Raw genomic sequence first — 13,017 nt, forward strand, 5'->3', positions numbered from 1 at the left:
TTGAAATGTGGGCATGTTTTTGGCATGGTCTAGGTGGGAATAACAGGTTCGTACATGTAAACTCAATGGGAATCTCTTACGACTAGGCTAAAATACAACAATATTTTGTAAATTTTCCTCGTAAAGAAAAAGATCGGTCAAGGAAACCTATATGAATATGTTGTCAATACTTCACTTGACCCAAATATATGATTTATTTTTGTAATGAGAGAATCGCACATGGAATTTTAGAGGGATTTTGATAGCAGTTCCCGCACCGTAGAAAAGCTGCTCTGTCATGAGCCGGAAATTCCATCATGAGCCTAGATCCTGATTTGTTTTGCCAATCGAAGCTTCTAATGTTGGCTGAATGTTTTTGATGATATCATGAAAGTCAATCTGTGACAAGATGTAATTTTGCTACGGAAAGTGCTATGACAAAACGATTTTCAGTTTTGGCTTTCTTTATAATCAAGGAGTTTAATTTGATATAAAATGATGCAGTGTTTGATGGCAAAATTTGACTGAATTCACCTTTCAGAGGGATGTTATTTTCTTCGGCAGGGGGTCATGAATATGTCGGTGACTGAAGTCAATTTTTATGACCCCCCTCCATCGCGGATCGCGGGCTAAAATTTTACGACCCCCTATCGTGGGTCAAAAATTTTAGGACCCCCTTCTGTCAAAATTTTAGAGCGGAGTACACGAAACAAATTAAAAAATTTGACCATAAGCGTAAAGAAGGCGCACGGAGAGCGCAAAAATCTTGCATTGTATAAAGATTGTGTGCACATTTTGTTCAAAAAACGTGTAAGAAAAGTTACACCAGTCGCCAGCCCTTAATAATTCTATAACCCCCTATTTTGATTGCTACAAAATTATAACCCCTATTTTTGGTCTTAAAATTCTATGACCCCCAGTATATTCATGACCCCCCCTTCTGAAGAAAATGATAGCCCCTTATACCTATAAGGGGCTCAGCTGTGCAATAATTATGAGCCCTGGAAGGAGGGTAAAATTGGGGGGCAAGCAAGCGATCCTAGGGGGGGCAAGCAATTTTGGCACACATTCATGGGGTGCCTTTTAAATCAAATGCTCTAAAAGGCTTAGGAAAACAGTATGGAAACGCTGAAATATGCAAATTTTCATGCTCGCTGTGCTCGCAACATATCTAGACCTTTTAAGGTTTTGCAAATTGGGATCCCAAAAATTTGGCATGTGTTGGGGGGAAAGATGTTTGGCAGGCCAAAAGAGGGAGGAAAGCGATTATTTTGCAGGCTGAGAGGGGGGGCAAGCTATTTTTGGTGGGTCGTTCGGACATTTTATTACCCCCGATAATTATTGCACAGCCCCCTAATATGGCACATAAATGAACCCGGTGGTGTGCAACCGATGGTGGAGGGGGATTGGGGCACCAGTGGCAAAACTACACTTTCATTGCAATCAAGGGAACAGCTAGCTGGGGTAAATCTGCCACCACCGCCAAGGGGGGGGCTGGGGAATACAGATGCATGTGCTCATTTGGGGGAAGTGGGTGGGCAAGGATTTCAAACCAAGCCGCTGTAACAGCCCCATGCGGGGGATTGTGCCACTGTCCCAGCTTTACCCTGACAAATTTTCTAAAATCTTCTTTTTCTTTTTCAGGCCTACTAAAAGGTCAGAGCTACACTGTACAAGTAACAACCAACTGCCAGACACCATTAACCAATGCCACTGTGAGCCATTTCATGTCACATTTTGCAGCGGAGGCAGATGGAAGTCATGGAACAAATGAAATATTAAAAGGACTGAAATAATGACCGGATTCAGAAACGCACTTCAATCTCACTAATTGAAGAACAATACTTGTGTTGAAAGTCAGGACTCATAAATTAGGTGTAACAGAATGTGTGAAAATTTATTAAGATCTATTAGAAATATTCAATCCAATAGATTAGAATTCAATCTAATTCAATTTTAATATATGGGATTAAAATTGCTTAGATTGATTTTTAACCCCTTAGATTAAAATCAAATTAGATGTATTCAAATTAGATTTTTAAAAATCCATCCAAATGTTTTTTAGATTAAAAATCAAATAAGATTGAATTCTAGATTGAATATTTCTAATAGATTAGATCCAATTTTGGATTTGTCGCAGATGACAATCACTTAGAGGGAATATGCTGAATTGTATTATAAAAATAAAGACAGCACAAAAAGTAACGCAGCTGTTATAAACATGCCTGTAGCGTTTGAACTAATAATTGTGTTCACAATATTTCAACATAGAAAGAAGGATGATTTATTTACGCGCATTTTGATACCCCATTAGTCCAATCTCGTTCAATAATAACAACACAGCAGTGTTTTTAAAGAAAAATACCCGAATTGAAAGTTGCGGTTATTTGTATTGATAAGAAGTCATTGATTGAAACCATTGATTGCTGTAAATGGCAACTTTTAAATTTGTGGTTTTTCTTTAAAAGCACTATGTACTGTGTTATCAGTATTGAACGACATTTCACAAATGGGGTATCAAAATGAGCGTAAATAAATCATCCTTCTTTCTATGTAGAAATATTGTGGAAACGATTACTAGTTCTGAACTTATAGGCATATTTCAGCTGTGTTACTTTTTGTGCAGACTTTTTATTGGATATCTTCCATCACACAATAGAGGATACATGTAGTAAAAAATCCCCATCATTTATTATCTATTAAGTAGGTGTGTTCAACTGTTTTGGTTTGTTGGACTTCCTTCTTCATACTTTTTAATGAAAATGAAAAAAATAGTGCTTTTATTTTTCACTTCCTTACAGATCTCAAAATAAATTAAAACAATGATCAAAGCTACATATTCACCATGCATTTTGTTTATTTCATGAACTCTTGTCTTTCTAATAATTATGTACCAGAGAAATAGGTGTAAAAATACATTTAGTAATGAAGTATGAGATAATGAGTGCAAACAGACCACTTATTTACAGTCTATTGGCAGCCACTAGTCTTTTGAGAAGGCTTTTGTTCAGACCTTCATTTGGGGGGACCCTTTGTCAAGGCCATTTGGCACCACTTGTCAAGAGGAATGAAGAACACCTTGAAGTTAACAAAGATCAACTGCACAAAGGCCAAAACTGAAAAACTGCAGGCAATGGCCCTGACTGAAATTCGAGTCCAGCTTGTGTGTTAATATGGTGCCTTCACAAAAGACTACATTGTAGCATTGACTGACATCGGCTAGTCTTTCCTGAAGGCTTTGGGTGTGAATGCATTGATGCACAGTCACAGCTTTCATGAAAGAAACAGTGTCTGCCAATAATAAACTATGAACACTTACACTCCTTTAAAAGCATTTATAAGTCAAGGGTTTACATGTAGGACCTTCTTTTATTTTAGTTTTATGTTAAGGGTTTACATGTAGGGTCTTCTTTTATTTATTTAATAAATAACAGACATTAACGAGGCCTTATCTGCAATAGCTGCCAAGTGTCATATTTTAGATAAATTATCAAAATGTCTATGGGGCAGCTATTGCAGTTAGGCCTTCTGGTCCTAAACCCTTGATTAGTGGACTGGATACTCATCATATTTACGGGGATGAAGGTAAACCAGTAGCAGCTACTAAACAATTTGGTCTACAATTACTCTATCCTGCATCCGCTAATCCTAAGGTGCGCTAGTCATAAATGTCACTAGTCCAAGAAAAAAATGGTCGCTAGTCCTAATGGCTGCAGATTTTCCATTGCTAAGGTCTTGTAAACCTTATTTATTTTTGGACTTGTGAACCATTTCCTATTTTTTTCGGACTAGCGATCCGTATTTTTGGACTAGGGAACCTTGGCTATACATTGGTTCCCCTCAAGTTCAGTAGTGACGTAGGTGCATATTTTAGTGGGCGCCGTATTGAATCGTGTGCGTATAGTTAATTGTGTAGCAAAAAAGGGTGGTTCGTGTGGCGCAGCCATGAAAAGACATTGACGTCACTGCTGAATTTGAGGCAAACCAAAGAAAAGTGCCTAGAACATTTCCAATAATTCCATGCAACTTTTACAGCCTGTAAGGAACTATGCATTACGATTACATCACATGATGTCAGAGTCATTTGTTGAGGTCCTTATTATTTTAATAATTGGAGCAAACATTTACTAGTTAGTTTATGCACCACATAAATTACTATGCAAGTATTTAAGTTCTCATCAAATGTTCACCCTCCAGAAAAGATTTTCTTCAAAAAATTTAATTGTTGACATAATGTTGGGAAAGTTTTCAATGCATGCAGTGATAGCCCTACTACGGCCTTTTGACTGTGGTGGTCCAAAACCATGCTATATCGTAAAACCTGGCTATATCCAGAGAACTGCTAAACCCAGACTGCTAATTTCCCCATTTTGGGTGGAGCGGTTAGTGGGTTTTAGCAGTTCTCGGATATAGTGTGTTTAAAAAGCCCTATAGTACGGCTAGCGAGTGATGCGACAGATAACAGATGCCAGCTGTTGACTTCCAAACCATCATCCTCTTTGTCTTTCACGAAACCAGTATCCTCAGTAGTACTGCTGCACCTGGAAATTGGAATAAAATAAAATAATAGCCAATGATTAATTATTACACATTATTATCAGGATTATGGTATCTAGGCTGTTTGTGTGTTTTAAGATTACTATTCCCTGCCCAATTTTGTGCCTATTTGTGCATTTTTCTCAAAAATTATAGGGCATTGGGGACAAGTAAGATATGTATATTATAGGGGCAAGGACTACAACTACTGCACTGGAAATTTTATATCAGCACAGACAACAGTTGTGGAGTTACAGTCAAAAATGAGGGAAAACCAATATTTGATCAAAAAATCAATAACTACTTGCTTTGAGTTGCTGAATTTTCAGTACAGTAGTTGGGAGTCCTTGCCCCTATACATATCTTACTTGTCACCAATGTGCTATAATTTTTGCGAAAATGCAAAAATAAGCACAAAATTGCCCAGGGTGTAGTACTCCTTAAAGCCTTAATGTACTATCTTTTAAATTTTAGATTTTCCTTCCAAAATGATAAATTATTGTAGCAGAGTCATGATATGCTATTTCAATAGGTGTGAGGTCAAAGGTCATAAAGTCAAAAGTAGTCACTTGCAATCATTTTGCAATTTTAATTTTTTTTTATGAACTGTGAGAGCGGAGACAGATTTAAAGCACTAATCTGTAATTTACTAAGTCTACTAGTCGTGCATAGTTTCATGGGCATAGCCATCTTTTTTAGTAAGGAGGGCAAAATAAAACTTAGGTGGTACACAAAAAAACTCTGCATTGCAAAAAAAGTTGCATCATACAATTATACATAGAGAGGTTGTATGTCTTTGAGCTTCTAAAAAGGCTTTATTGGGACGTAGCACGCAAAAATTTCAGTATTTTACACTATTTTCGGTCATGATCAGGTTAATTTCGGTAGAAAAGGGTTCCTTGTCCCTTTTTTTTCTTTTGCCCTTCTGATTTTCTCTTTTATTTTTTTTGTCAGAGGGCACTTTCATTTCATATGTACCTGTCGTGCCTGAGAATTAAATATAGGAACACATAGGAATAAGGTATTGGCATTTTGTGTGGTGTGCTGCACCCCCTTGGCTACAACTTTGTAAATGAAATTACTTACATCCTCCTCAATAAGGAAAGCTGTGCTGTTCGGGTTGCAGGTGCTTTGCTTCAGCGTGTGTTTATAGTTCAGATTTTTGGAAGATATGCCTTGCTGAATGGACCTTTCGTGTGCCAGTTTCTGGAAAGACAATACAGTATGACATTGTAATTAAAGCCATTGTAACATTTGCTAAGGGGAAAGCCCTGAATATTTTTCAAAATTCTGTTTTTACACGATTGCTTTGTAAACATATACATGTAGTAGGCCTACATACTCTGCAAAAATCAAGACTTTATGTTTGCTCACTTGCTGTGGGTTGGGATTGAGACTGAAGATGAAGTCAAAATCATATTTTCCTATAGACGAATCAAATTTCACGCATTCCTGCACCTTAATGGCGGCCACAGCCGCGACGCGGACCAAACTATCTCACCTAAAATGTGAAATGATGCGCCCTTGAAGGATATTTTAAACTGCATTCTACCACCCGTGTTACACGCAGACAAAAGAATGATGACAGTTTACAACACAAAAGAATCTCACATCAAATTTTAAGCGGGTTTAATCCACCCAATTGGGCACTCACAACACCTGTTTGGTGCATGCAGGGACCCTAATAAGGCCAAATAAAAAAATAAACATGTTTCACGTCCCCTCCGCTTCCTTTTTTGAGGTTTCTTCAAATATATTTTTATTTTTGAAATTCGGTTATAACTTTTCAAAATATATGTCTAGGAAGTTAGGATGCTTTCTATAGCCTTGTTAAGATACAAGAAACACGTTAGGAAGGTTTTGTGATCATTTGAGGGGTGTAACTCTCCTCCTTTTTCCAGGCATTATTGTATCACGCTAAAACACTGAGCTCTAAGTATGGCTATTTACACCAATTTTGTGATAAAAATAGAAAATAAAAAGACCCTCTTCCTCCTTTTTTTCGAAAACCTGGACGTGAAACATGTTTTTTATTTTACTTGGCCTAATGGCCGACCAAATCCTGACCATGACTTGGCTCGTTGGATTCGTCTATACTATAGCGAATCCTCACTGCCAGTTAAAATTAATGTTGTGTCGTTTAGTTTTACTTGTGCATTAAAAAAATTAATGAGTTATAAAAAGAAACTCACCTTGCAGAGTCGAGGTACAAACAACACACCCAACATACTCAGCCAGGAGAACGGTATACACATACACGACATACACTGTATTGCAATGATCATGAATGTACAGTCATGACAGTGCATGAACAACAGATCTGTGTGATGCAGTGGTGAATGGGACAAATCTCGTCATGTTTTCGTGTAGTCCGAGGTGCTCTGACGATAACACTCCGATCACCAGGCAATCTACGTGTAGTAGGCCAGTGGGACAACGAAAACGCTACGTGAACGAGCTAGTTTTCGTGGTATATTCGATGTCCGTGGCCTTAAACTGTTAACTGTCCTTATCCATCATGTCATTTGCTTCTCTAAATATTCAGTGAATTGAATACTAATATTACTATTGCAAACTAGTCCAAGCACGTCGCTAAAATGAGGCAAATAATTCGATTTTCGCAACTGGATACTTCTGTCAGTGTTATGACTGTCGCAAAAACAGCTGATCGAGGTCAAAGGTGAAATCTGTCAATCAAACTACTTTCGCGCATGCGCAAATGGCACACCTGAACTTAGGGAAATATTTTGCCGAAGGCATTGAGGTGGTGTGATTGCGAAATGAACCTACATGTTTGCTAGTATATATAATGACAGACTCTAGAAATGCCAACATAAATCTTCAAAGAACATCATCTTAAGAATTATTTCAGTATCGAAATCAGTAGGAATACCAAGCGTACGCTGTACACTTTCCAGAAAAAATATAATTTTGTTTGTTCTAGCATTCTGTATCTCCAAAAAATTATCACATTTTATCTCCAAAATCCTATGTAAATGATTCTCGATGCTACACAGAAATTATTTTCGACAAAGGATAGACATTTTACACAATTTGTCATAACTTAAAGAGATATTGGAATACTTTGATGTTTTTTTGATACACTTATTTTGTCGCCAAAAAGAGCTGGATTCCCTATGACTTCAAGATATTGTTATCCACCCATCACCCCCAATTAATATTTAAGTTTGCTTGAAGGGCATTTTCAAGGGGGGGGGTATGTGATTTTGTTTGATTCAATAGGGGGTTACGTGAAATTGATTTATCGCAATAGGGGGGTTAGGTATTTTTCACCCATAAAGTTCAACATTCTCCCGGCCCCCCTCCCGCATTAATAATGAGCGGTCCCTAAAGGGATTTTTATTTAAAATGTTTAAAAGCGAGAAATTATTATCTCCCCTGTTTTAATTACGCTCCGCCTGGGTGATGGGCATCATGGGCTGCTCTGACCAAAATAATAAGGCACTTCAATAATCAATAATCAGTCCGTGACGGCCTCCACTAACTAGCTACTAACTTGGGTTTATGGGCGCTGATATTTCATGTTCACTGTCACTTATTTATCAGAAAAGTGCGACCCTTTGTCAATCACCTACAGTACCCAATTTCGGCATACTATATAAGAAACTCATCATGATGATTGCCAGAGAATAGTTAAAATGTAGCTTTTACCGTTTTTTTGTGGCATCCTTCAGAAGTGAGCGGTCCGATACCAATATTTTCGGTCAAATCTCCATTCAATTAACACGAGGAGTTGGCCAGCTATGCCATCGCCCTCACTCATATTTTACAAAAGTGCGACCATTTCTGAACATCTAACCTAGCTGTAATTTTAGGTCATGTTAGAGAAATATATTTGCTAGAAGTTTGGAGAATATATTAAATATTGGCTGGTTATTTTTCACACAGTGATGTTAATTAGGCAAGTGTCCATTCTTCCACCATACATCATTTGTAGAGGTCACGCGTCAATGGTGAGAGCACTGTGTATTGTGTATAGGAAAACGGACAGTAACTGCAGTATGCGCCACTGACCATCGCCCGGTATAATCTCATATTAATGAAAAAATATAAGAATTATATCACGGACTATAGAAGACCCACTAGATCGCCCGGTAGTCTCATGTTAATGGAAAAATATCACGGACATTATAGAGAGACCCCTTGTATCGCCCGGTAGTCTCATGTTAATGGAAAAAATGTATCACGGACGCTCAGGATTGATCCGCTATATCGCCAGGTAGTCTCATGTCAATGAAAAAAAACTTAACGGACATGATGGAAAGACCCCCTATGTCGCCCGGTAGTCTCATGTTAATGAAAAAATATTATACGGACATGATAGAAAGACCCCCTATATAACCCGGCAGTCTCATGTTAATGAAACAAATATCACGGACATGATAGAAAGACCCCATGGCCCGGTACCCTCATGTTAAAATGGTTAATGAATAAAATATCACGGACATGATAGAAAGACCCCTGATATCGCCCGGTAGTCTCATTTCAATGAAAAATATATCACGGACATGATAGAGAAAGACCTCTATATCGCCCGATAGTCTCATGTCAATGAAAAAATATATCACTGACAGAAAGACCCCCTATATGGCCCGGTAGTCTCATGTTAACATGGTTCATACTGCAGTTACTGTCCGTTTTCCTATACACAATACACAGTGCTCTCACCATTGACGCGTGACCCCTACAAATGATGTACGTTGTAAGAATGGCCACTTGCCTGGTTAACATCACTGTGTGAAAAATAACCAGTCAATATCTAAGGTATTCTCCAAACTTCTAGCAAATATATTTTTCTAACATGACCTAAAATTACAGCTAGGTTAGATGTTCAGAAATAGTCGCACTTTTGTAAAATATGAGTGAGGGCAAGGCATAGCTAGCCAACTCCCCGTGTTAATTGAATGGAGATTTGACCGAAAATATTGGTATCGGACCGCTCACTTCTGAAGGATGCCACAAAAAAACGGTACAAGCTACATTTTAGGTATTCTCTGGCAATCATCATGATGAGTTTCTTTATATAGTATGCCGAAATTGGGTACTGTAGGTGATTGACAAAGGGTCGCACTTTTCTGATAAATAAGTGACAGTGAACATGAAATATCAGCGCCCATAAACCCAAGTTAGTAGCTAGTTAGTGGAGGCCGTCACGGGACTGATTATTGATTATTGAAGTGCCTTATTAATAGATACGCACGATTTAGGGCAAGAAAAACAAACCGGGACACTTTTGGAGACATCATCATCATCACCATCATCATCATCATCATCATCATCATCATCATCATCATCATCATCATCATCATTGACATCATCATCATCATCACTTTCTACATTTTTTCTAAACAACATAGGGCCTACCGTTTTAATAAGATTTTTTTCTTGAAATGCATGTAACTATAATTATTGTTTAGAGCGTGATGAAATAAAACATCACGATTTTCATCACAAAACAAATATAATGCATAAGAAATCGTTTGTTTTAGAGCGTGATGATGAAATAAAACATCACGATTTTCATCCCGAAACAAAGTAATACATAAGAAATCAATTTTTCGAAATAAAACATCAACATTGTCATCACGAAACAAAGTAATACATGAGAAATCGTTTGTTTTAAAGCGTGATGAAATAAAACATCACGATTTTCATCACAAAACAAAGTAATAGGCCTACAAAAGAAATATATTTTCAAGAGTGATTGAATAAAACATCACGATTTTCATCACGGAACAAAGTAATACATAAGACATCGTTTGTTTGATTGCAATCAACCGCGACAGTTCGTCTCACACACATAACAATGCCCTGCGATCAAATAGGTTGATGACAACATTTGATTGAATGGACTGCACTGCGCCATGATTACGTGCACCGGTTCAAATCCTTTGTTTGGAGCCAATCAATAATTTCACGTACAGCCTCTATGCAAATTAGAGTTTACACACGCTGCAGCTGGGGTAATCGACCGAAGCTTGTTGCCGTTAGTGATCGAATGCATGAGCTTATTTGCTTTACTGAATCGATTTACTGGATTAATTTCCTGTTAACTGGGTTTAATGCCACAAAGGTCGAATCGCCTTTGCCATGGACCATGACTGCATCATGTAATGAAAAAAATATCACGGATGTGATAGAAAGACCCCATAACCCGGTAGTCTCATGTCAATGAAAAAAATATAACGGACATGATGGAAAGACCCCCTATGTCGCCCGGTAGTCTCATGCTAATAGAAAGACCCCTATAACCCGGTAGTCTCATGTTAATGAAAAAAAATATCACGGACATGATAGAAAGACCCCCTATATGGCCCGGTACCCTCATGTTAAAATGGTTAATGAAAAAAATATCACGGACGTGATAGAAAGACCCCCTATAATCGCCCGGTAGTCTCATGTCAATGAAAAAAATATAACGGACATGATGGAAAGACCCCCTATGTCGCCCGGTAGTCTCATGCTAATAGAAAGACCCCTATAATATAACCCGGTAGTATCATGTTAATGAAAAAAATATCACGGACATGATAGAAAGACCCCCTATATGGCCCGGTACCCTCATGTTAAAATGGTTAATGAAAAAAATATCACGGACGTGATAGAAAGACCCCCTATAATCGCCCGGTAGTCTCATGTCAATGAAAAAAACTTAACGGACATGATGGAAAGACCCCCTATGTCGCCCGGTAGTCTCATGTTAATGAAAAAATATTATACGGACATGATAGAAAGACCCCCCTATATAACCCGGCAGTCTCATGTTAATGAAACAAATATCACGGACATGATAGAAAGACCCCATGGCCCGGTACCCTCATGTTAAAATGGTTAATGAATAAAATATCACGGACATGATAGAAAGACCCCTGATATCGCCCGGTAGTCTCATTTCAATGAAAAATATATCACGGACATGATAGAGAAAGACCCTCTATATCGCCCGATAGTCTCATGTCAATGAAAAAATATATCACTGACAGAAAGACCCCCTATATGGCCCGGTAGTCTCATGTTAACATGGTTAATGAAAAAAATATCACGGATGTGATAGAAAGACCCCATAACCCGGTAGTCTCATGTCAATGAAAAAAATATAACGGACACGATGGAAAGACCCCCTATGTCGCCCGGTAGTCTCATGCTAATAGAAAGACCCCTATAACCCGGTAGTCTCATGTTAATGAAAAAAATATCACGGACATGATAGAAAGACCCCCTATATGGCCCGGTACCCTCATGTTAAAATGGTTAATGAAAAAAATATCACGGACGTGATAGAAAGACCCCCTATAATCGCCCGGTAGTCTCATGTCAATGAAAAAAATATAACGGACATGATGGAAAGACCCCTATGTCGCCCGGTAGTCTCATGCTAATAGAAAGACCCCTATAGTATAACCCGGTAGTCTCATGTTAATGAAAAAAAAATCACGGACATGATAAAAAAACCCCCTAAAGATGGCCCGGTAGCCTCATGTTAACATGGTTAAAGAAAAAAATATCACGGACGTGATAGAAAGACCCCTATAATCGCCCGGTAGTCTCATGTCAATGAAAAAATATATCGGACATGATGGAAAGACCCCCTATGTCGCCCGGTAGTCTCATGCTAATAGAAAGACCCCCTATAGTATAACCCGGTAGTCTCATGTTAATGAAAAAAATATCACGGACATGATAGAAAGACCCCCTATATGGCCCGGTACTCTCATGTTAAAATGGTTAATGAAAAAATATCACGGACGTGATAGAAAGACCCCTATAATCGCCCGGTAGTCTCATGTCAATGAATAATCGACATGATGGAAAGACCCCCTATGTCGCCCGGTAGTCTCATGCTAATAGAAAGACCCCTATAACCCGGTAGTCTCATGTTAATGAAAAAAATATCACGGACATGATAGAAAGACCCCTATATGGCCCGGTACCCTCATGTTAAAATGGTTAATGAAAAAAATATCACGGACGTGATAGAAAGACCCCCTATAATCGCCCGGTAGTCTCATGTCAATGAAAAAATATAACGGACATGATCATGATGATGGAAAGACCCCCTATGTCGCCCGGTAGTCTCATGCTAATAGAAAGACCCCTATAGTATAACCCGGTAGTCTCATGTTAATGAAAAAATATCACGGACATGATAGAAAGACCCCTATATGGCCCGGTACCCTCATGTTAAAATGGTTAATGAAAAAAATATCACGGACGTGATAGAAAGACCCCCTATAATCGCCCGGTAGTCTCATGTCAATGAAAACAATATCACGGACATGATAGAAAGACCCCCGATATCGCCCGGTAGTCTCATGTCAATGAAAAAATATACAACGGACATGATAGAAAGACCCTCTATATCGCCCGGTAGTCTGATGTCAATGAAAAAATATATCACGGACATGATGGAAAGACCCTCTATATGGCCCAGTAGTCTCACGTTAACATGGTTAATGGAAAAAAATATCACGGACATTATAG

At 38.3% G+C, this 13,017-nt stretch overlaps 1 protein-coding gene and 1 long non-coding RNA gene across 2 annotated transcripts in view; both read right to left on the reverse strand.

The window, feature by feature from the left end:
• Positions 1–13,017, reverse strand: part of LOC140153425 (mycocerosic acid synthase-like polyketide synthase) — a 65,222-nt gene that overhangs the window by 18,257 nt on the left and 33,948 nt on the right. The gene's annotated exons all lie outside the window — the stretch shown is intronic.
• LOC140153424 (uncharacterized) lies at positions 2,948–7,183 on the reverse strand. Its single transcript, XR_011859108.1, has 3 exons — positions 6,708–7,183; positions 5,602–5,721; positions 2,948–4,520 (listed from the first exon to the last, which is right to left on the reverse strand). It is a non-coding gene; the product is annotated as an uncharacterized lncRNA (long non-coding RNA).

The sequence above is a fragment of the Amphiura filiformis genome, chromosome 5, assembly GCF_039555335.1.
Source record: "Amphiura filiformis chromosome 5, Afil_fr2py, whole genome shotgun sequence".
Lineage (NCBI taxonomy): Eukaryota > Metazoa > Echinodermata > Ophiuroidea > Amphilepidida > Amphiuridae > Amphiura > Amphiura filiformis.